This window comes from Panthera tigris, chromosome E2, assembly GCF_018350195.1.
Source record: "Panthera tigris isolate Pti1 chromosome E2, P.tigris_Pti1_mat1.1, whole genome shotgun sequence".
NCBI lineage: Eukaryota > Metazoa > Chordata > Mammalia > Carnivora > Felidae > Panthera > Panthera tigris.
Window position 1 is genome coordinate 51,936,514 of NC_056674.1, and position 22,920 is coordinate 51,959,433.

Here is a 22,920-nt window from a genome sequence, read left to right on the forward strand (position 1 = left end):
TTTCCAACCAAATTTCTCTTGCTGGTTTTTCTTATGGCCTGGGGGCTCCTTATCATCAACACTATCAATTAAGTCATCCTTGGTGTCCTGGATCCTTGGCACAGTGCCAGGGACTGCCCCCTCCTCGAAGCCTCCCCTCGGGACTCAAATCCTGACCTCTTCACACTCAAGCCCCTCAGTGAACCCATTTTGGAGAATCTTTGAAAACCCATCCAGACCCGGAGTTCATTTAACCAGGAGCAATGGGACTAAATTACAGTCCAGGTCTGTCTTATGAAAGATGATAAATGAATATGTCACACTGGGAAAGAAATCACTCTGTCATCATATGACAGGCTGGCTTGATTTGTTTGTGCCGGTTTCCCTAAAAGTCCGGATGGGGGTGCAAAGTGTGTAGGCTTTCAAGGCCTGCTCACTTCCCGTGTTGTTCTGCACCTCCCCAGCGATGGGTCTGGAGCAGGTTCCTCGGGCTCTCTGACCACCACCTCCCCAGGGGCGACGGAGAGGACCCGATCCACAGGGCAGGAGGCTTCCGCGAAAACGAAGCCGAGGCGCCCTGGCTCAACCTGGAGTGCTTAGCGAGTATAAATCATGGCCCATCTCTTCCCATCACTTGGAGGCTCGCTGCACCCTCCCCCAAGGCTTCCACTGGGGGACCTGTCTTTTCCACATGACTCGGAGCTGCCACAGACTTGTATTTTCTTGACTGAAGGAGTCCTCTCTGGTCTGTCCAGTGGGGATGCTTTATTCCACAAGCAAGTAGCTAACGTCTCTTTCTGCTCCTCTGCTGTGCCTCCATTATTTAACCTGAAGTGGTTCTTTGCCAGGTTGGTCGGGTTTCAGCAAAGCTCTTTGTAGCGTTAAAAGAGCAAGAGGTCAGGAATCAGCCAATCTGAATGAGTCCTGATTTCTGGAGGCCTTCACTCCCTTATCTGTGATTCAAAACATCCAAAACCCTTAAAAATAAGCAGAAAAAAAATGTTCCTCAAGTTGATGGCAGACTTAAGTGGCAGCATAACTTGAGTGTCACCATCGGGTCCCTGTTAATAATCTTCATTTGTCCCTGTTTTACATCTCATGTGACTATTGATAGGTCACCCTGCAGAAATATTAGTGTATTTGATGTCTGGGTGTGGGGTCTTCTTGGTGGTCCTGGTGAGCGGTCAATGAACTCGTTTAGGCTGCTTAAAAAGGAAATTCATAGTCCTTCAACACTTCTGGGTGGAGAAGTACATGGGCAAGTCGCTTTCTTTGCCTTTTTCTACAGATTGGTGGTGAATGAGGAGATTATGGTGATGGTAAGAGAAATTATCCTGCAGGGGAGCCCTGAAAGGTTGAGGCCTTCCCTTAGGCGACATTTGCTGGAGGCCTGCTGTGCCCAGTGTGGAGGCCCAGAGGAGAGGCAGATGCGGAAATCCAATTAGATGAGGAAGGAGAGTGAGGTGGGGTTAGTCCTGAGAACAGGCACGCGGTACAGACACCTGAGCACGGCCAGCCAGCCCGGGCCTTCTGTGGAAAAACCTCTCGAAGGCGCGCAAGACCCTTCTCACACTGTAGGCGTCGCCACTTCCCCCTCCCACTGTCTGGGCAGCTGACCTTCCCTGGTGCGTTCGTAATTATCATAAGAAATAGTTGGGGCGAAATTGCAACCCCGGGGCAGTGGTGGACCCACCGGTCCTGGTTTCCCAGGGATGGTGGGATGTGCTTCTCTGACTCCCAGAGTCCAGCCAGGTCTCCCCTGTGGGTGTTTGGAGAATGGCTCTCTGAAGGAAATAGGACGCGACAAAGAGATGAGGGTGTTTACTTAGAGCGGCCTCCGACCTCGCGGGTTCTGGAAAGAGTGCCGGTTCAGCATTTGCCAGTGCTCTCCCCGGAAGGCCAGCAGCCAAATTAGTTCTCTGGGCTTTGTGGCAAGTGTGACCTATCTTTGCTGCTCTCACGCAAGCGTGTGACTATGGCCCGTGAGGCCAAGGTGCAGGGTCCTCGGGTGAATTTGGTGGCACTTGGCTATGTCCTCAAGCGTAGCTTCTCTAGAGTAGAAGCCGTTTTCTGAACTCATGCGCAGGAAGAGGAGATGGTCGTGGAGAAGACTTGTCAACATAGCCAGAAAGAAAAAAGGGACGCGTCTTTTCTTCCCCCATAATGAGAGTCCCTATAGATATTTATCGCTGACACCTAAATGGCATTTGAAAACACTCCTTGGGCCGCCGGCGTGGTTCAGTGGGTTGAGCCTCCGACTTCAGCTCAGGTCATGATCTCGCAGTTCGTGGGTTCGAGCCCCGCTTTGGGCTCTGGGCTGACAGCTCGGATTCTGTGTCTCCCTTTCTGCCCCTTCGCCACTTGTGCTCTGTCTCTCTCTCAAAAATAAACATTAAAAAAAAATTCCTGAAGAATTGAAATTGCTGCTTAATGACACGTTTGTATTTATCATTGCTGTTTTAACTTAATAAAAACCCAATAACTATATGAATGCCCTTAACACCCCTGAGCAATACACTTAAAATGGTAACATTTAGGTTATGCGTATTTTCCCACCAATTAGAAACAAAACAAAAGAAAAAGTCACTGATTTCACATAAGCCCCAGATGACATAGGGTAGATTAATGTGTTTTGAAAGACAATTTCACTATTGATAAAATGTTCCATTCCAGTTACCAACTGTGAAACAGACGGGAAGCTGCCTCTGTATACACTATACACAGGTCCGTTTTTCTGAACGTGTCAGTAAAATGTAAAGATTCTCCTTCCTCCTTTTACTCCCCTTCAGAGAGGAATTTAATTTACTCCTTCATGTCTGCTTCTCAAACTTCCTCGTGGAAACAGAAGAAAATAAAATGAGGTTTTTGTAAGCCAGGATGATACGCATGTTATTCTTATTTTCAATATAGGTAAAGTGATCTCTTCACTTTATTTTTAAACACTACCTCATAATATAAATAATCTAGTCTGTTCTTGTGCAGCCTGTTTATTCAGACAGGTGGAAGTTGACGCGAAAGATTGGCGTTAAATTGAGGAAACCATTCATGTAGTAAATAAGATAATTTGTTTCTGCCCCCAAAAAGATTAAAATATAGATTTTTTTTCATACTCTTTATTATTGTTAACACCTACAGTCCCTGAATATGTTTGATTCGGATTTGTGTCCAAAATTTGGAAGTCCTTTTTATTGTGTAACTAACATATTTTTCAGTTGCAGAAATCATCATGAAAAGTGTTTTCTTATTTATGTTTGAGTTTCTTGCATTTGTTATTAAATAAAATGTTTAGCTGGAAGTCTTATCAGTTCTCAAAACTGTAGTTAAGGGTGAAGGTAATATCAACATAATTTTTTTGTTGTTTGTGGGCTTTTTACAAACTTGTAAGAGTTCCATGCTCTCCCTACAAATAAAATATAACCAGGTAATAAAGCAATACTAACGTACAAAATATCATGACAGTGTCCTTTTTTCTAGTTTACATGTAGGTGAGATTCCTTGGAGACTGTCTCCATCATTTTTTAATTTAGAGAGAGAGAGAGAGCATGCAAAAGGGAGGGGGGGAGAGAGAGAGAGAGAGAGAGATAGCATGCAAAAGGGAGAGGGGGAGAGAGAAAGAGAGGAGGCGGGGAGAATCCTAAGCAGGCTCCGTGCTCAGCATGGAGTCTGACTCAGGGCTCAATCTCGTGACTGATGATCATGACCTGGGCCAAAATCAAGAGTCAGACGCTTAACCAACTGAGCCACCCTGGTGTCCTGCTCATTCTTTTTGATTTAACTTCCATGTACCAAAATAGATAGGAGTGGGCTGGACACATGGAGACACAGCCTTGTGTAAGAAGGAAATAATATGCTTATCCCTGCTTATTGTACCAGATTCGTGAGCAGTGGGCACAAAATGACTATGACAGGGGCCTATGGAAACAAAGTGGAATTTTGTTATTATGAAATGCTCATCTATAAATGTCCCTCGTTACATGGACTTTGGCTTGTCCATAGTGCTGTTCTTTTACAAGATGCCTATTGTGTGCTAGCCCTGGGCATACATTGCTTTATCATGGAGTATCTTTGAGATATCTACTATAATCGTTTCCTTTTTATAGACACAGAAACTAAGACTTAAAGACAGGTTACGTGATTTGCTAAGTGTGGCTCGACAGTGCAGCTAGAATCTGGAGCAGGTGTTCCGACTCCACAGCTCTGCCCTTGAGCACTATGTTGGAGTGGAGGACGATGGTTTGGAATGCTGTTCAGAACTGCAAGGGAGTTGGACTTTCAGCTGTCTGTCCAGGCTCGACTAAAAACCCTCTCCCCTGAGAAGCCATCCTTGAGTGCCCTAGGCCAACTTAGGTTTGGGTCTCCTGGGTCCCTACCCTGCTTTGTGCCTGCCTCCATCCTGGCTTGTGTTTTCCCCCACCGTGAACTTTGCCACCTCTTTTTCCAGAGAGCCTGGGCGCTTCATTAGAGAGAGAGAGACTCCCAGGCTCCAGGTGGACCTACTGTTTTAGAATGTCTGATTCTGCATTTCTAAAATCCTCCCCAGGTAGTTCTTTGGAGAGTTCAAGTGGAAGAAACATCCCAGTAGGCCACATGCTCCTTAAAGCCAAGGGCAGGTGAGTAGCCTGCACTATGTGGGGGCTTAAGGAGTTAGTGAGCTAACAGCCTGAAAGACGGGTATTAGAGCAAAGCTGAGAGCTCATCAGGTTTGGCTCCAATCTGTTCATTCGGGCAAAAGCACATCTATTCATCTATCCCAAGTATTTACGTAGTTCAATTAAATGGGCTGATAAACGAATTTTTCTGGTGGCTAATGAGCTGTTGCTTTTCCTCTATGTCATTATGATCGGATGTGATGATTCCACAGTTGCCCAAATTATCCCGTGCGTTATAGTTTTAATAATGGCGATCATGGTGATTGATGAGGCTCGCTGGCATTAATTTGTTGAGGGCTCCTTTTGCTCTGTGCATTCAAGACTTAAGGAACATTATTCTCCTGGGTTATGTGGGAAGTGTTATTATCCCCATTTTATAGACATAGTGACTGAGGCTCAGAGAATGTCAATTTGCTGATGCCCCATGGCTAGCAAAGAGTGAAGTCTGAATGTGAACCCATACCTGTCTCCATCGCTCATGCTTTTACCTGTATCCTCATAAACCATGTTGTTTTGTTCATAACCTTTGTGCAGAAGCACAGAAGGTCACTTCAACTAAGATTTTCCATTTGGACGTTCTGAGCAACTTGGAAAAAATGTCATGTTTTATATAGGTGTTACCCTTTCAAGTTTCATTTTCATGTTTAAAAAAATAATGACTTCTTATAAAGCATTATAATCATGCAGATTAGCGATCTTAATCTCTTATCGTATACTTACTTTGTGAAAAATAAACTTGGCAGAATTTAAGATGTATTATTTTTACCTTTTCCATTAAAGTGAAATAATATAGTCAGTGTATCATATTTACAGAATTCTTCTGATAAAAATATATAAATATACACACAAACATATATGCATCTTAAGTGACGCTAATGGAAATGTAGGAATACTCCATCTCAGTTCTCCAGAATAAATGTTTCATGAGCAGGAGGCACATATGTTTGTGTGTTTGTGTGTACATATGTTTATATGTATGTATAGATATCAGATATATATACGCTCATTCAGGTTTCAGATATTCGCTCTGTTCCGTAAACGTGACCTAAAGTTCTGGTTCAAGGTATTTGGAGTTTGGTTTTTTACATAAGATGCAATTGAATTTTAAATGGCTAATCCACTTAAGAAATTAGTTACTATAGTATTGAAGGAAAAACACAGCCATAGCAGAAAGGTATTATCTCCTCCCCCTCTTTTTCTTTTAGAAGCCTCCGGTGATCCATTGGTGGTAAATATTTCATGTACTTTGCATATCAGCCTGAGTTCCCTTTGTGAAGTCAGGTAAATGGAATGTAAATCCCCACGTACTCCAGACAGTAAAATGGCATTATTTGATGTTACATCACATAAACATGCAGATTTGATTCCCCCTTTACTCACGCTGTAAAAACAAAGTTTTTAAAGTGGTTAGCCATACCTGGAAATGTAAATGCACTCGCCTAATGTAATGCCAAAGAAAAATTAAGACAAATGATACCACATCGCTGCTGTAAGCTGCAGCTCGTACAAAATTCACTTTAGTTATTATGCTGTGAATACGGGCTCTCACCCTCCTCTGTGAATGCACAATTTATGTTGAATGCAACATGAATCATTTTAATAGACCGAGCAAAAAGTCCCCAAAGTCGATTTTCAAATTATGAACCTTGGAACAGAATATAACAACAGCGAACAACAAATAGTTCAGACTTTACTCTGAGCTATGGGCGAACCATTAAAAATACAGCAAGCGTTTTTGGTGAGGGTGTCACACAATTCATAGCCTAATGGCAAAAAAAAAAAAAAAATCAGAAATGGGGGATTTTTTTAAGGCTGTTTTTCTCGCCATCATTCCGTTCAATTATTTTCACATTTGTGTAATCAAGATATTCCCAAACAGAGCATAGAGTTGTATATTGTTTAGAACTAATTATATGTATTATAAATCCAAGAATTAATTTAAATGACCCAGTTTCCACAGAGAAAAAGCCACATTGTTTTTAAATAGCTAACTAAACAAAATGCTCACCCATATGGGAGAAGTTTCCAAAGAACTAAAACCACCCACCAAGGAAAGTGGAAAATCTCCCCCCCCAAACAAATCAAGTCATAATCATATCAAACAAGATGAGGAAAATTCCCTTGAGGAGTAGCCAAACTTTCTTTCTTTTTTTTTTTTTTTTTTTTTTTTTTTTTAAGAAAAGGAAGCACAAGTTGAGATGGGCATGTATTATGAGATACCTAAAGACAGAAATCAGAAGTTCTTCATGAAGTCATTGGAGGAATGACATCAGCATCACCCCGGAGCTTGTTAGAAATAGAAATGTTCAGGCCTCATCTCAGACCTACCGAATCAGAAGCTGGGGTTTGATGGAGGGTAGGGAGAGGGGTGAAATGGGGGTAGATCCATGTGATCTGAGTTGTAACAAGCCCTCTAGGGGATTCTGATACACACTTACAGTTGAGAACCTACATTTCACCTTCTGTAGGACTGAGATGAGGCCCAAGAATTAACATTTCTAAAAGGAATTCACATGATAGCGATGCTATTTGGCCTGGCCAATGAAATGCATAGTTTGAGGTTGCCAGGCAGATAATACAGTGATCAAAGGGAACTTAGGGTAGGCAATAGGGAGTGGTGAGGACCTGTGTTAAACTAGGAGACACAATCTGACCTATTTGGGAGAGAAGGGCTGCTCAGCTCCAGGCGCATGTTCATATGGGGATGTGATTTCTGATTTTTTGTTTTTGCTAGAGGCTAAAAAAGTCTGTCTCTTTTCAATCTTTTCTGACTTTAAGTTATTAACAATGAATTCTTTTTTTAAAATACCTGCCGTTCAAAGAAAACATGTTTGTGGTAGGCAGCCAGTTCATAATATCTGTAAGACTTTATCTTTTTTGTTTTTGGGAGAGAGAGAGAAAGAGCACGAGTGGGAGAGGCACACACACACACACACACACACACACACACACACACACACACACACACACAGAGAGAGAGAGAGAGAGAGAGAGAAAACCTTAAGCACACTCCATGCTCATTGTCAGAGCTTGATGTGGGGCTCGATCCCACGACCCTGGGATCTGACCTGAGCTAAAATCAAGAGTTGGTTTTCAACTGACTGAGCCACCCAGGTGCCCTAAGACTTTATCTTTTATCAAGTCTATTAAGTATGTTAATAAGGTTGGGGGCCTGTAGAAATCCTGGAGAGACTATGTTGAAGGATGTTTTTAGTACAATTTTGGATTTACAGAGTAAGTGAGCAGATGGTACATTGAGTTCCATATGCCCACCTGACATCCCCTCACACACACACACACACACACACACACTGTTTCCTCTGTCATTAACAGCTCTCATGAGTGTGGCATATTTGTTACAACTAATAAAGCAATGCTGACATAGGATTAACTGAGTTCACAGTTTACATTCAGGTTCACTGTTAGCGTTGTGTATTTCATGGGATTGGGCAAAGTCACGATGACGTGTATCCACCACTACAGGTTCATACAGCATAGTTTTACTGTCTTAAAAATCCCCCAGAAAGTTTTTTTTTTTTTTAAGTTTACTTATTTAATTTGAGAGGGAAGGAGAGAGAAGCCCCAGCAGGTTCCTGGCTGTCAGTGCAGAGCCTGACACGGGGCTCAAACCCATAAACTGTGAGATCATGGCCTGAGCCGAGATCAAGAGTTGGAGGCCTAACCAACTGAGCCACCTAGGTGCCCCCAGAAAGCGTTTTTAAAAGCACCATCTGTTCACGTCACCATTTCCCCTAGCAAAGTCATTCTTAGAATTAAGATTCTGCAGTTTGGAGGGGTCTCAATAATGCTCAGAGCAAGACATCCCCATACTTCAAGATGACTCAAGCAATTGTAGTTGAATCCTGGAGGTAGAGTTTCTTGGCTCCCATCTTTCCCCTTCATTCTGTAGAGAAAGGGCTGAGGACCTTGTCACAAGTCTGAGGTCCTTAAGTTGGAATTGGTATAGAAGTACTTCTTTTGTTCTTAGGACACCTGCCCCCTCTCTCGCCTTCTGTTTCTTGCCAGGGTCTCCCTTAGAGAGAGATCTTGCCCAAATGTAGCAGATCTAGCAACCAAGTCTATGAGGGTGACAGCATTTTTTTTCAATGTTTTTTGTTTTAAATATATGTAAATTTAATTTTACCCAAAATGACAGAGATCAAAGCTTTCTAGAAGTGAGGGATGGCTAATAATTTAGGTCCCAAGTTTTGTATCCATAGAGTATACTTATTACTGTTGAATTCTCCTATGCAAATAAGATGTTAAACGATTTACTTTTGTGAATGAGAAAAAGCACAAAAATTTACAATCTCACAGAATAACCAGACTTTTCCTCCTGCCTGGTGAGCAGGTAGTGGTATATACCCCAGTGCTCTTATGGATTTCCGGCTCCTGAGAATTTGGACTGTTTGCTTCAGCCATGGAGACAAATGTGTTGTCTTCTAAAGTCATGAAAATAGTGAGCAGTTTTATCCTCGAGAGATTGTGTTGTGTTTTCTGCCCTGTGGGGGATAAAATGTCTTTATTTTAAATTGTTTTATTATTTTTATCTTAAAGGAGTTAAGGACACATAGAATATTCTTAGACCTTTTGCAGTTTCTAAAAAGAACTGGAGAGTCTTTCATTAAAGAGAATTGGTTTTTAAGATGCCCCTTTCCCCCAGAAAATATTTTGAGTATATTTTATATATATACTCAATATATATATATATATATATATATATATATATATATATATATATATATATATATATATTTGGACATAGGGCAGTAAAGCCCTAATAATCTATCATGAATGCATTCTGGAAAGCAGAAAGAGCTGGGAGTTTGGGTTATGTTCTGTCATACGTTAAGCCTAATGTGTGATTGTCTCTGGACATAAAGGAATATTTTATGGACTTTTTTCTTCCCTCATCCCTTCCCCTTTTTGTTTTTTCACTTTTTTTTCCCATTTTGCTCTGTTAGTCTTTCTTCTCCTTCATTATTTTCTTGTTCTTTTTGTAAAAATTATACTTGCACAGAGTTTATAATCAGGTAAATTAATTTCGGTTTTATGTGATAAATTAAAACATTCCATAACACCAGTTCTGTCTCTTCATCTCTTCCTTTCTCTTTCATGGATTTGTTTGGTTTCTATAGGTATAGCTTTAACCACACTGAGATGGCTACTTCTTGATTTTCCAGTTTTAGATGCCGTCTGTGGGCTTTCCTGGAACAGTAAAGAAAATTTAGCTTTCCTTCATCCTTACACGTCTGCCTGTAGGTACAGCTTTCTGTTGTCTTCTCCAACCTCTCACTAGAGTTCTATCATGAAATTTTTAAGCAGACAATTTAGTATTTATATTGTTGTGAATATGTAGGCATGTTCACAGATAAGCCAAATAGCATGCCAAGGTTACTTTTTCTCTCCCGCACAATAGTGTCTTTTCCCTGGTGTTAATACATGTCTTCTATTCTCATTTGCTTAGTTTTTTTTTTTTTTTTTTTACTTATTTGTCAGTAATTGTGTCTCAGGTTCTCATCTGATTGTATAAATCTCTTTTCAAAAGATTTAGAAGATAGCAAGTATTCCACTATTTTCCTGTTGAAAGAAAAGTCTCTCCTAGAGTCTTCCAGCTGACAATTTGGGCTGGTTGTCCTCTACACCTGGTGCACAAGAATGCTTTACTGTGGTTCTACCTAGAGCTAACTTTATGTTACATAATCTGGAATATTCATTCACCTTTGTCCTGAGTTTGAGGTCCTGTTCATGTCTTTTCCTGTTTTGGTTTGTGTATTGTTTTGTAGGAGCACATCCTCCAGTAGCTTTCTGAAAAAGGAGCATATATGCAGATATGTTTTTGGAACCTTTTGTGTTTCAGAATGTTCTTATTGCCGCCCTCACCTAATTGATTGTTTAGCTAGATATCGAATTATAGATTTGGAATGAATTTTTCTTTGGGGTTTTAAGACATTAATGGTTTGTAGCTTTCAGTGTTGCTCTTGGGAAATACAAAGCCATTTGATCTTCTGTCTTTTTTATTTCTCTCCGTTTCTCTTTTGAAAGTACTAAGGGAGGCATATCTTCTACTCTTTGCTGTTCTCCAAGTAGGAAATAAAAGCCCTGAAAAGAATGCTTACAATGACCTCACTGTTTTTTGTTTATTATTATTATTATTATTATTATTATTATTTTTTAATGTTTATTCATTTTTGAGAGAGAGAGAGAGAGAGAGAGAGAGAGAGATACAGAGCACAGGGGGCAGGGGAAGGGCAGAGAAAGAGGGAGACACAGAATCTGAAGCAGCTCCAGGCTCTGAGCTGCCAGCACAGAGCCTGACTCAGGGCTCGAATCCAAGAACCATGAGATCATGACCTGGGCTGAAGTCGGTTGCTCAACCGACTGAGCCACCCAGGTGCCCCTGCCCTCACTGTTTTTAACTTTTACATAATATGTTGTGATATGAGTCTATTTTTGTCCCTTGTGCTGGGCATTCAGTGGGACCCTTTGTCTCAAAACACATGTCCTTTAGTTTTTCTTTAAAAACTGGACTTTTCTTTAAATATTTCATTGATGATTTTCTTCTCCATACCTCACCTCCTCTTTTTTCTTTTTAAATAACTTTTTTATTCAGGTCTTTGACCTCCCAGACTCTTTCATATTTATTTTTCTCTGTTATATTTCATCTCTGCCTTTGGTGCTACTTTTTAAGACTTCTTCTAGCTTTCCCATGAGTTTTTCCTTTCTGTTGGCATATTTAAATTTCTAAACATTTTTGTGTTTTGTGTGCTTGGTTGGTTTTCCCACAATTCCCTTTTGCTTAATAGCATTCTATTCTTGCTTTGCGGATGAAATTTACTCTCTTACATCTGATATTAATGATAATTGCTTTAGGTTTTCTTCTCTTCATATAGCTTCTGTCTCCTATAAATTGCTTTTAATTGTTTGTTCTGGTCCCTGTCTTTGATGATGAAGTCTTTCCCCGGGTGATCTGTCTGTGGATATCTATTTGTACTTAAGAGTAGGGACCCAGAAAGTTGTTGCCAACTTGGGAAGAGCTAATTAACTATGGACTGTACTGACAGGTGGTCTAGCTAGACTCTTTGTTGGGGAAATCACTGTGTTTGAATCTTTAGGTTCTTCCCGTTGGCCGACAGGTGTGCAGAGAAGAATCCTCAGGACTGTGTTGGAGGAGGCTACAGATTTGGCTGCCAGGGTTTCTGGGAGCCAAGTGAGGGAAGAGGGTGAGTCTTCAGCATTCAGTGCGTAAGCATTTACGTTATTTCTGTTTGCAGTGTCACACCACTGTTCTCAATAGTTTAAATTCTTTTCAGGGAATAAACTTGTATTTTCTCTGGGGTTTACAAATGACAAAGTCCTGGCTGGATGGAGGGCAGAACTCCTCCACTTCCAGAAGTACCAGCCTCCACCAGCTTCGGAGCCTTTGGTGTGCTGTGCTGTGAATTGCGTGACTTCTTGGCTGTCCCCATAGTTAAGGCTCAGCTTTCTTGTCTGTTAAATCACGTACTTGTTTTCCACCTGCTTTGTAAGCATCCGGGTTTTGGGTTTTTGTTTGTACTCTGTTAACTAAATGCATGTGTACTGAGGAGCTAGACCCGTGGCTTCCTGTTCTTGGAGATTTGAACAGTATCTGAAAACCCGCGTCACCAGGTTGCCCCCGATGCACTACCATTCTGCCATCAGCACGGTGGTGTCAGAACAGCTGTGGAACACCCTGCTCCTTCTAGTGTTGGTCCAGGGGAGCCCTTCGTGCTCCAGGATCTCCGTTCACTTTATGAAACTCAAGCATCTTCTTGGAGCTATAGATTCACCTTGGAGAAGGGGCTTTGCAGATAGCAAGAAAGGTGCTTTGGCACATTCGAGAAACCAGTCAGAATGCCCAGTGTATTCATTTTCCTTTGACATACACTATGGCCATCCAGTAGGCCTAGCAATGCTCTCACTGTCCTCGTCTTGCTTTTGCTGTTTCCTTTTCAACTTGAGGCTTCTGTGACAACAGAGGGATGTCAGGGTCATAGGACAGCACCACGGCTCTGTGTGTTGTCTGGGTGTCCTCCATGTGCCCTCAGAGCACAGTCAGTGGAGAGGATCTTGTGTGTGTGTGTGTGTGTGTGTGTGTGTGTGTGTGTGTGTGTGTGCGCGCGCGCGCGCGCCCTTAGCTTTCATCAACTTGCCTGTCACCCATGATGCTATGCTGATTGAGTAAACTAATTCATAATCCACAGCCACTTCCCTTGGATACTTGCTTCTAGGCACATTAAATGGTCGGCGCACAGATCCTCATTTTTCTCAACCTTCCATCTCCATATTAATTCTCAATCAATCACTGACGGCCAGCTGTCAACAGGCACCACTTTTGGTGGGACCTGATGATGTATATCCCTTGTTTTCAGATTCCCCGCATTTCATCGTGTAAAGTAGTGCCCTGAGCAGGGTCTTAATGCTTTTGGGTGCAGCCCCTTTGAGCTTTTGTAATGGCAAATCCAGTACAGGTACAGAAGGGAAACAGATCTTTAAAGGGGCAGGACATGGGCGCATGGCTTCATGGGCAGCGTTTTAGTATATCTGTATATGGCTGTGCACCCAGCTAAGGGTCTATTTAATGGCCTTTTAGTCAGGATACAACCTTTGGCTCCTCAGGCTAAAGACCGAAGAGCTCTGTCTCTTTGGTCAGCATACTCATGGAGAAAGGAGTGACTTCTTGTAACCTGTCTGTCCTTAAGCTGCTTTAGTATTGGTATGACACTGATTTTGGCTTTGGAAAGTTTCCCTTTTGCTAAGAATGATAATGACCATGTTGACACCCACCCTGAGGGTTTAAACAGAGAAGTCTGAGTCCAGTTCCATCAGTGTTTTCTCCCTTTTTGCCTTCTTCACTTACTCTTCTCTTCCCCCTCATGCCCACCTCTTCCTCGCATGGCACCCCACCCCCTCTTTTTTTCTCCACTACCAAGAAATTTTCTGGAATTCCATCATTACTCTTCCTCACCACTGTCAAGTGTATCGTCCTAAGGGCAGAGGGAGAAGGTGTGCAATTAGTGCATTTCACCAGAGTGAACAGAACCCTCAGCCAGGTGCAGGCCATACCGGCTTGTATTTATGAATGAATGGCGGTATTTTGACAGGATGATGAATAAACATGCTGGGCTCAGAGGACTTCTGGTGATGAGCGTTTCTTTGTGGTCTGGTAAGCGATAGGACTCCCTGCTTAATTTCTCTAAAATCTGCATTTATTAATTTTGTATTTTTTTTTGTCTGAAGGTACTTGCTTAAAGAAATATGCCATAAAAACCCAGCTCTTAATGTCCGTTTTCAAGTAATTTCCTGCAACGAGGATGATTGGGTTACCAAAATGAACATGTTTGCCAGTGTTTCTCCACAGGTGATTGAATGTTTAGTGGGCTCTCTTCAAATGAACACAGAACATGCCGCCACCAGAACCCTCTCTTGGCTTTCCTATTATTAGGAATCTGCGAGTCTGTCCTGAGAATCTGCAGAGGATGGGCTGCTCCCACCCTATTTCCATAGATGTAGGCTACAAGGAGAGGGGACCCTACGTTTTAATGAGTACCTGTATTCTTAGCACTTACCTGCTCTTTGTGCTCATTTGAAAAGCAGTAATTGAGTGAAAAGGATTCTCATCCCAGCTTCTTTACCCACTTGGTGTTTGGATTTGCTCGAGCTTTACTTCCCGTTACTTTTTTCTTATTTATAATGGATAAAAGCACATCAAATTCTAACTAATGTCAGGCCCCAAAAGAAAACTTCTTAAGACCTCCGTGAAGTGGATTGGATGAACACAGGCTCTGGAGTCAGACTGCCTGTGTTCCGGTCTTGACCCTGTGGCTTCCTTGGCATGGGATCTCTGGAAAGTCACTTATCTTCCTTGAGATCCTGATTCCCCAGGTGGAAAAGGGGATTAATAATAGTTTCACCTCACAAGGTGGTTGTGGAAAATGCATGGTGTAATGTACCTGGAGTACTTAGGAGATTGTCTGGCGTGTAGTTAACCCCATAAGGGTTTACTGTCACTGTTACTACGCATACTACGATCGTATCGGTCAAGTAGTTGAAAAACAGTGTGTTGGAGCATACAGAGTGTTGACTTCAGAGCCACAGAACTTCTGTGGAAGCCAGTCTGCTGGACATTATAGTCCTCAACTGTAATTGGGGGATTTTAACCTTATGGGATTGCTCGAATTAAATGAGATAATTTGTGGATGTGCCTTAGTTAGCTTGTGATACATACAGGCAGACACTCAGTAAAGGTGGCCATTGATACTGTTTTCGTTAATTCTGAAAGCAGGATGGGCTATTTGGACGTCACTTCGATAATTTTTAAAGGAAGAAGTTGAGGCATTTGCCACATGCCTTTTGCTAGCTTGCTTTGGTTTTACCAACTTTGTTGAGGTATAATTTATGTCTAATAAATTGCATCCCTCAAGACATACAACTTAATGAGTTTTGACAGATACACATACCCATGAAGTTACCAGTACAATCAAGGGATAGAGCATCATCATCACCCCACAAAAATTTCTGGTGCTCACTCTGTTATCCATGCTGCTTTGCAGTCCAGATAGTGCTGGCTCCAGGAAATCACCTCTTTTCCATCCTACTGATAAATTTGCATTTCCCAGAATTTTATATAAATGAAATCCTACAGTACATTTGCTGCATGTGGCTTCTTTCACTCAACATTATGAGTCTGTGATTCACCCATGCTGTTGCCTTCATTGGTAGCTCATTTTTTTCAGTGCTAAGTAGTACTCTGTTGTTTGAATGCCTTACATTTTGTTTATCGAATTACCTATTGATACACATTTGGGTTGGTTCCAACATTTAGCTATTTTAAGTGGGGTATGAATTTGAATAAAGCTGCTCTGAATACACACACACACACACACACACACACACACACACACACACACTTTTGTGCAGACATACATCTTCAGTTCTTTGGGGATAATTCCCTGGAGTAGAACAAGGGGGTCAACAGTGGGAATATGTTTAACGTTTCCAAGGCTGACAAGCCTTCCCCTGATGCATTGGGCCAGTTCACATTCTTGGCAAATTCCAGTTCCTCTGCCTTCTCAATAATGCTTGATATTGTCAGTCTTTTTAGTTTTCTATTTGAGCCTGCAGTGGTACATTGTGGTTTTATTTAATAAGTTTACTAATGATGACTAATGATGTTGAACACCAAAAATATGCTTATTGGTATATCTTCTTTTTCCTTTTTTTTTTTTTTTTTGGTGGGGGCACCAGGTTTACTGAGGTATAATTCACATACCAGATGATTCACCCTTGAATGGTCTTTAGTGTATTTGCACGGTTGTGACCCCATTTCCACAATCAAGCTGTATCTGCTAACACTTGCCTTTTTGATCATTCCCACCCACTTCACTGCTGCCTCCATTCTCTTCTCCCACCGTGTAAATTCAGCGTGCTTTGTAATTCTGCTTTTGACCCTTTCTCTTTGTCTGGAGATCATAGTGGCTCCCAAAATTTCAACCATCGTTCCGACTCCCATATCAATACGCTCACTTCTGGATATCTGTGTCTAGTTTGATTATTCATACCTGCATGTATCTTCTGCAAGGTCCCAGAGCTGTCTTTTCACTCCCTCCCCCATCGACCCCCGTCCCGCAGTTTCATCATATTATCCTCGCTTACACATCCTACCCCCTCCTATTGACAAGCCACCTGGGGTTGTGTCTCTTTGTACCCTTCCAGCACCAAGGCTAGCCTAGTAGACACTGGGTAAATACTCATCTAATGAATAAATGTACTTGTATTCTCCAGATTGCCAAAAATGTCCTTCACTTTTATCTTCCTTGGAAATTAATTGCGTTACTCTCTCATTAAACGTCTATGAAAATAATTCCATGCTGCAATTCATGAGGCTACTAAACAGTTGCCCTGGCAATTTCTGATTATAATTTTGGAAAGATCGCTAACCTGTGGCCTTTTGTCTTATCTCCAGTTAAAGCTTTTCTGGAAGGAATTCAGTTTCCACCTTTCCTTAATGTTCCTTAAATGTTGTACATATCTTAAAAACGAATTCCCCATAAAACAATATGGATTATGGCCTTGTTCCACCGAGCAGTGTGAAAGCTTACCCGAAAGGACAAGAACGAGACTCTCTTAAAATCATGTCCAAATTTTAAAGGAATATAAAACTTTCCGTTTAAAAAATACACCATTCTGCTTTCATCTCCTAACCCACAAAGCTCAAGTCTAGTTTCACTCAGACTTGAAAATTGTTCTTTTATTATGGCTCTGCAATGGGAACAAAGCCAAAACCCCTAAGGTCTAGAGACAGCTTGAAAATGTCTTTGCTTCTGTGCTGTAGCTGTGTTTCATCTTAGCAAGGCACAAGCCCAAGAGACCTCATGTACTATGCCCATGCCGAAGAGGGTACTAAGTAGAGAAGCTCGACTCTAAAAGGTCACCTGCTACTGGAGCAGCCCATGTAATGTCACTCCATCCCGAAAAGGATGGTGGCAAAGAGCCATCCTAACAGAAGGCGCGGGTGGTGGGGTCGGAGCAAAGGTTGTTGGCAAGAGGAAAGCAATACGAGAGGGGTCACGGAGGTAAATTAACCCAGAGGTATGTTGATGTCTAGATTGGAGAATCAGGGAAGAGGGTCAGGTGTCTATGACCCAAATGTAAGAGCGAAAGAAAGGTTTGTATCTGGTGTGTGTGTATGTGTGTGTGTGTGTATGTGTGTGTATGTGTTGGGGGCGGTAATGGGTTAATGGGGCTAATTCAGGAGCTAGTAGAGAGTGAGAAAACATCCCAGCAGATGAGGAAAGAGGAAGACTGGGCCGTGGTGTGGGTTGAGGTTGGTGTATTGCATTTCTAGGGCTGCCATAACAAAGTACGGCAGAGTGGGTGGCTTAAGCAACAGAGATTTCTTGTCTCATGGATTTGGAAGCTAGAAGTCCAAGAGCAAGGTGTCAGCAGGTTTGGTTTCTTCTGAGGCCTCTCTGCTTGCCTTGTCAAGAGCCACCTTCCTGCTGTGTCCCCACATGGTCTTTCTCTGTGTGCACATCCCTGGTGTCTGTGTCCAAACTTCCTCTTCTTAAAACGACAACAGTCAGTTTGGATTAGCGGCCACCCTAATGGACTCATTTGAACTTAATCGCCTCTTTAAAGGCCCTACCTCCAAGTACAGTCACACTCTGAGGTAGTAGGGTTAGGATTTCATCATGTGAATTTTGGGGGACACAACTGAGCCTGTAACAGCTGGGGATGAGGCTTTTTAACAGATATTGTCACCCAACATTTATATGGGGATACGATAGTTTTCAGGAGGTATCTATATTTCTTTCTCACTCATTCCCTACCCTGACAGGTCACGGTCAGCCGATCAGCTGATCACACTGCATTAATTGTCGTGAGATAGCCCTCGGGGATCTCTAGGCTGCCTTCACAGTCTTGCTGGATTTTGCCCCCCGCTTAGCCCTGGAGTGGCATGGGCCCCAATGGCATGCACTTCTGACATTTCTTCACCCTTCACAGATTTTCTGTCAGCCAACCCAAATTTGCAGTTGTTTCTAGTGACTGAAAATATGCTTGGTATGCAGGTGTCATGGATGAAATAGTAATGCCTTGGGGTAACAAATACGGTATAGAAATAATTCTAGTAAGTCCAGTGATTGGAAAACAATGAATCCCAAGTTTGAGCTATATTGACTTTTTTTTTTTATTTCTGGGCTCAGTCTCATGCCCAGAAAATAACCCCTGTTATCATTTTTGTCTGTGTCACAGACGTGGGTTTTTTCTCTTCTATGTATTATTATATGAATGCCCACATAATATATATGTCTACTTATGCATACTTTTAAATGAAACAAGATTGCACTGTGTATTTTGTATAGCCTGCTTTTTATTGAATTTAGTGATCAGTTGCAAACATTTTTCAATATCAATAAATCTTCTTTCTTAGCATGCTCTTCAGTGGCTGGGCAATATTCTTTCATATGCATATACCATAATTTTCCCACCTACAATCTCATCAGAGTCCTAGAAATCACCTGATACATTTCCATCACTTGTGAGGTTTGTCCCAAATAATGTGTTACTGAGAATTCTTGAAGCGCAGACATTTGTGAATTATTTTTCAAAAGATCCTTTTGAAATACAATCTACATACCATATACTTCATCCATTTAGAGTGTAGTATTCAGTGCTTTTAGTATTTTCAGAGTTGTACAACCATACCCACCATCAATTTTAGAACATTTTCATTATCCCCCAAAATAACCCCATACAATCCATCTGGGACCTCTCCTTGGCTCCCAGTGTTCCCTCACCTCAGTCCTGGGCAACACTCTCTATAGGTTTGCTCATTCTGGGCTTTTCATATAAATGGAGTCACGCAGTCTACGGCCTTTTGCGTCTGGCTTCTTTCACAGAGCATAGTGTTTTCAAGATTCATCCATGTTTTAGCATGTTTTATTGTTGTTGTCAAATGTGATTCCATTACAGAGACATCTCACACTGCATTTGTTCATTCAGTTCATGCGCTTTTTAGCATGTTTTCACTTTTTGGCCAGTATGAATAATGCTGTTACAGCCAGTTGTGGTTTTGTGTGGACGTATGCTTTTCTTTCCTTTGGGTATAGACCTGGGAATGCCGTTGCTGGATCACATGTAACTGTGTTCTGCCGTCTGGGAAACTGCCAGGCTGCTTTCCACAGCAGCTGCACCATTTTCCCTTTCCACCAGCCGTGTGTGAGCATTCCAGTGTCTCCACCTCCTCGCCAATGGTTGTCAGTGTCTATCTTTTTGACTGTGGTCATTTTAGTGGGTGTGAAGTGGTGTATCATTGTGGTTTTGGCTGGATTTCGTTGATGGCCGATCACATGTAGCACCTTTTCATGTGGTTTATTGGATGAGTGATTTAAAAGTAATTTTTTTGGAAGTACTTATAAGGTCAGCCCTATCCTAATGCCTGCTTCATTCCCGTGCGGTACACTGTGCCCTTTTAGGTAAATGCCAGGAGCTTTCACAGACCCTCCTGCTTCAAAATTATTACCTGCAAAATTCCGTAAAAGAAGCTTTTGAGGGTTCTTGTCACCCCTTGGTTTCTGAATTAGAATCTTTGTGACTGGAGTCCAGAAATCCGTTGGGATGCATAGTGTTGTTGGGGAACCATAGTTCAGAAACTTTGAGAATGTGCCTGGCCTGGCACCCTTTCACGGACAGCATCGCAGGCTGGTTCTGGTAGAGGCACCACCTTAAATCCAGTCCAAACTCAGCCACTTAGAGTGTGGTCAGCTTCCTTTAACATTCCTGCATCTGAGTTTTCTCACCAAGGGATGATGATAAAATGATTAATTCTAGTTTGCTATGTTGGTGGTATGGTGACAGTATTATTATTATTATTATTATTATTATTATTATTATTATTGTTACTATAGTGTCCTCTTTATTAATACATGTATTCCTGCTTCAGGGAAAATGTTGAGAATGTTCAAGAGAGAAACCCATGAAATCGTAGGGTGGAGAGTTTGCATAAACACAAATGACCGTTTAAACTTTTAACATAGAAAGTGTGAGGGGCGCCTGGGTGGCTCAGTTGGTTGAACATCCCACTTTGGCTCCGGTCATGATCTAGGAGGTCTGTGAGTTCGGGCCCCGCGTTGGGCTCTGTGCTGACAGCTCAGAGTCTGGAGCCTGTTTTGGATCCGATGTCTTCCCCCCACTCCCCGCCCCTCTCCTGCTCGTGCTCTCTCTCGCTCTCAAAAATAAATAAGACATAACAAAAAAAGTGGGGGGAAGGTTGCATTTTACAGAATGATGCTGCTATTTGAAAAACAAGTTCTGAAATTGGATGAGTTTAGGTAAAACTACATAGAGTTAAAGCCATTGCTTTACTGCACGACTTCTTGGAAACTCTAATTTGCCAGAATACCTGCTCGCCTCTCTAAAGAAGCTGTGTTACTTGCAATTTTTTAGGGCACATTTTCTCTTTTTTTTTTTTTTTTCAAATTTGGCGGGAACACACCTGCTAAAGTCTTCTGGACAGTGTTCAATGGTATGTGGATTAGAAATTGCCGGCGGGGGGTGAGGGTGCGGTGCCTGAAAGTCTCAGTAGTTTAAATATCTGACTTCGGCTCAGGTCGTAATCTTGCAGTTCATGGGCTTGAGCCCTGCGTTGGGTTCTGTGCTGACAGCTCAGAGCCTGGAGCCTGCTTTGGATTCTGTGTCTCTCTCTCTGTCTCTCTTCCTTGCTTGGGCTCTGTCTCTCTGTCTCTCTCTTTCTCTCTCTCAAAAAATAACATAATATAATATAACATAATATAAAATATTAAAAAAAAAAAAAAGAAATTGCTGGGATGGGGCACCTGGGTGGCTCAGTGAGTTGAGTGCCCAACTCTTGATTTCAGCTCAGATCATCACCCAGGGTCGTGGGATTGAGCCCCATGTCAGGCTCCACACAGTGTGGAGTCTGCTTAAAACTCTCTATCTCTGTGTCTCTCCCTCTGTCCCTCTCCCCGACTCGTGCTCTCTCACTTTCAAAAAAAGAAAGAAACCGCTGGGCCGGAGGATGTGGTGTGATGGCGAACTCGTTGTCTGTAGTTTTCAGACGATACCACACTTGGTGAACAACGCGAGTGAGTGAGAGCTTGCTGATGTTCGAGACTGCCTCTGATCCCACCTTCTGGTTGCTCTAACCTCATTCTCAATGACTCGCGTCTCCATTGCAAGTTATGAGCTCGGCCCCATTTTGTCTTATAGATGGGAGTGTGGACCGAGGCCAGTGAGTCCCTAAGATTTTTTCTTCCTTCTTCTTCTTTGCCATTCTGAAGACTGTCCGGGGACTTCAGAGCGATTCCTATCCCACGTAATCAGTTCCACGTGGGGAGAAGAAGACACTTCTCTCCCAAAACCCCAGTGGCCGAGGTGGTAGCTGAGCTGATGGTTGCCACTTGGAAGCATTCGTGTTCTCAAATGGAGTCAAGTGGACCTTCAGGGCTGTGTATGCGCCATCTAAGTATCAGAGACGTGCCTCTGTCATTACAGGGCTGCCATGGATAGGGTCCCTGCAGCAAGGGAGGGGGTGGAAGAGTGATCCACATGCCCAACACAGAGAGGTTAAATGACAGTCCCTGGGAGCCTTTTCTTGAAACCCCTTTTGCATTTTTGCGCCACCAGAGTTCTGGAAGGGCGAGAATAATTCTGAGGAAGCGAGCACACATTGTCAAGCTGCTGTGGAAACTTAGAAAGCTGCAGGACGCCTGGGTGCATCAGCTTAGCCAAAACTGTGGCCATAGCAGTGTGCCTGGCTCACAGGTAGGGGGTATCATGTAAGCTATTAGGTGAGGTGGAGAGGCGTGTCTATTTCAAGAACGTTCGAAGAAGCAGGAATGTTTCAAGAAGCATCTTGCTTCTGCTCAAAATATTTCACAGACATTTCTCTCTCTCTCCATTTTTCTTTTTATATAAATATATATATTTTTAATGTTTATTCATTTTTGAGAGAGAGAGAGAGAGAGACAGAGTGCAAGCAGGGGAGGGGCAAAGTGAGAGGGACACACAGAATTCGAAGCAGGCTCCAGGCTCTGAGCTGTCAGCACAGAGCCCGACATGGGGCTCAAACCCACAGACTGCGAAATTATGACCTAAACTGAAGTTGGATGCTCAACCGATTGAGCTACCCAGGAGGCCCATCTCTTTCTTCATTTTTCAAGAAGAGCCAAGAATTTAGACTGGTAATGTGGAATCTCCCATTAAAAATGTATGACTGGAGGCACCTGGGTGGTTCAGTTGGTGAGCCAAAGCCTCCGACTTCGGCTCAGGTCATGATCTCATGGGTTCCAGCCCTGCGTTGGGCTCTGTGCTGACAGCTCCAAGCTTGGAGCCTGCTTTGGATTTTGTGTCCCCCTTTCTCACTGCCTTTCCTCCACTCGTGCCCTGTCTCTCTCTCAAAAATCTTAAAAAAATTTTTTTAAAAAATGTATACCTGTGTTCCTTTCTTACTTTTGCTATCCCAAATTTTCATCAACTCAGTGGCTTAAAGCAACACAAAGTTATCATCTTACACATCTGCAGGTCAGAAGTTAGAATGGGTGTCAGAGGGCAAAAACCAACGTGTCAGCAGGCCTGCATTCCTTTCTGGAGGCTCAAGGGGAGAAGCCACGTCTTTGCTTGTTCCAGCTGCCCCCATTCCTTGGCTTGTGGGCCCTTCCTATGTCTTCAGAGTCAGCAGTTGGGTGGTCAGGTCCTTCTCAAACTGACACCTCCCTCGTTCTCTCTCTTCTGCCTCTTAGTTTTGAGG

The 22,920-nt window shown here is 42.5% G+C and overlaps 1 protein-coding gene across 1 annotated transcript in view; it reads left to right on the forward strand.

Moving 5' to 3' along the window:
* Nucleotides 1-22,920, forward strand: part of WWOX (WW domain containing oxidoreductase) — a 977,998-nt gene that overhangs the window by 201,757 nt on the left and 753,321 nt on the right. The window lies entirely within an intron of this gene.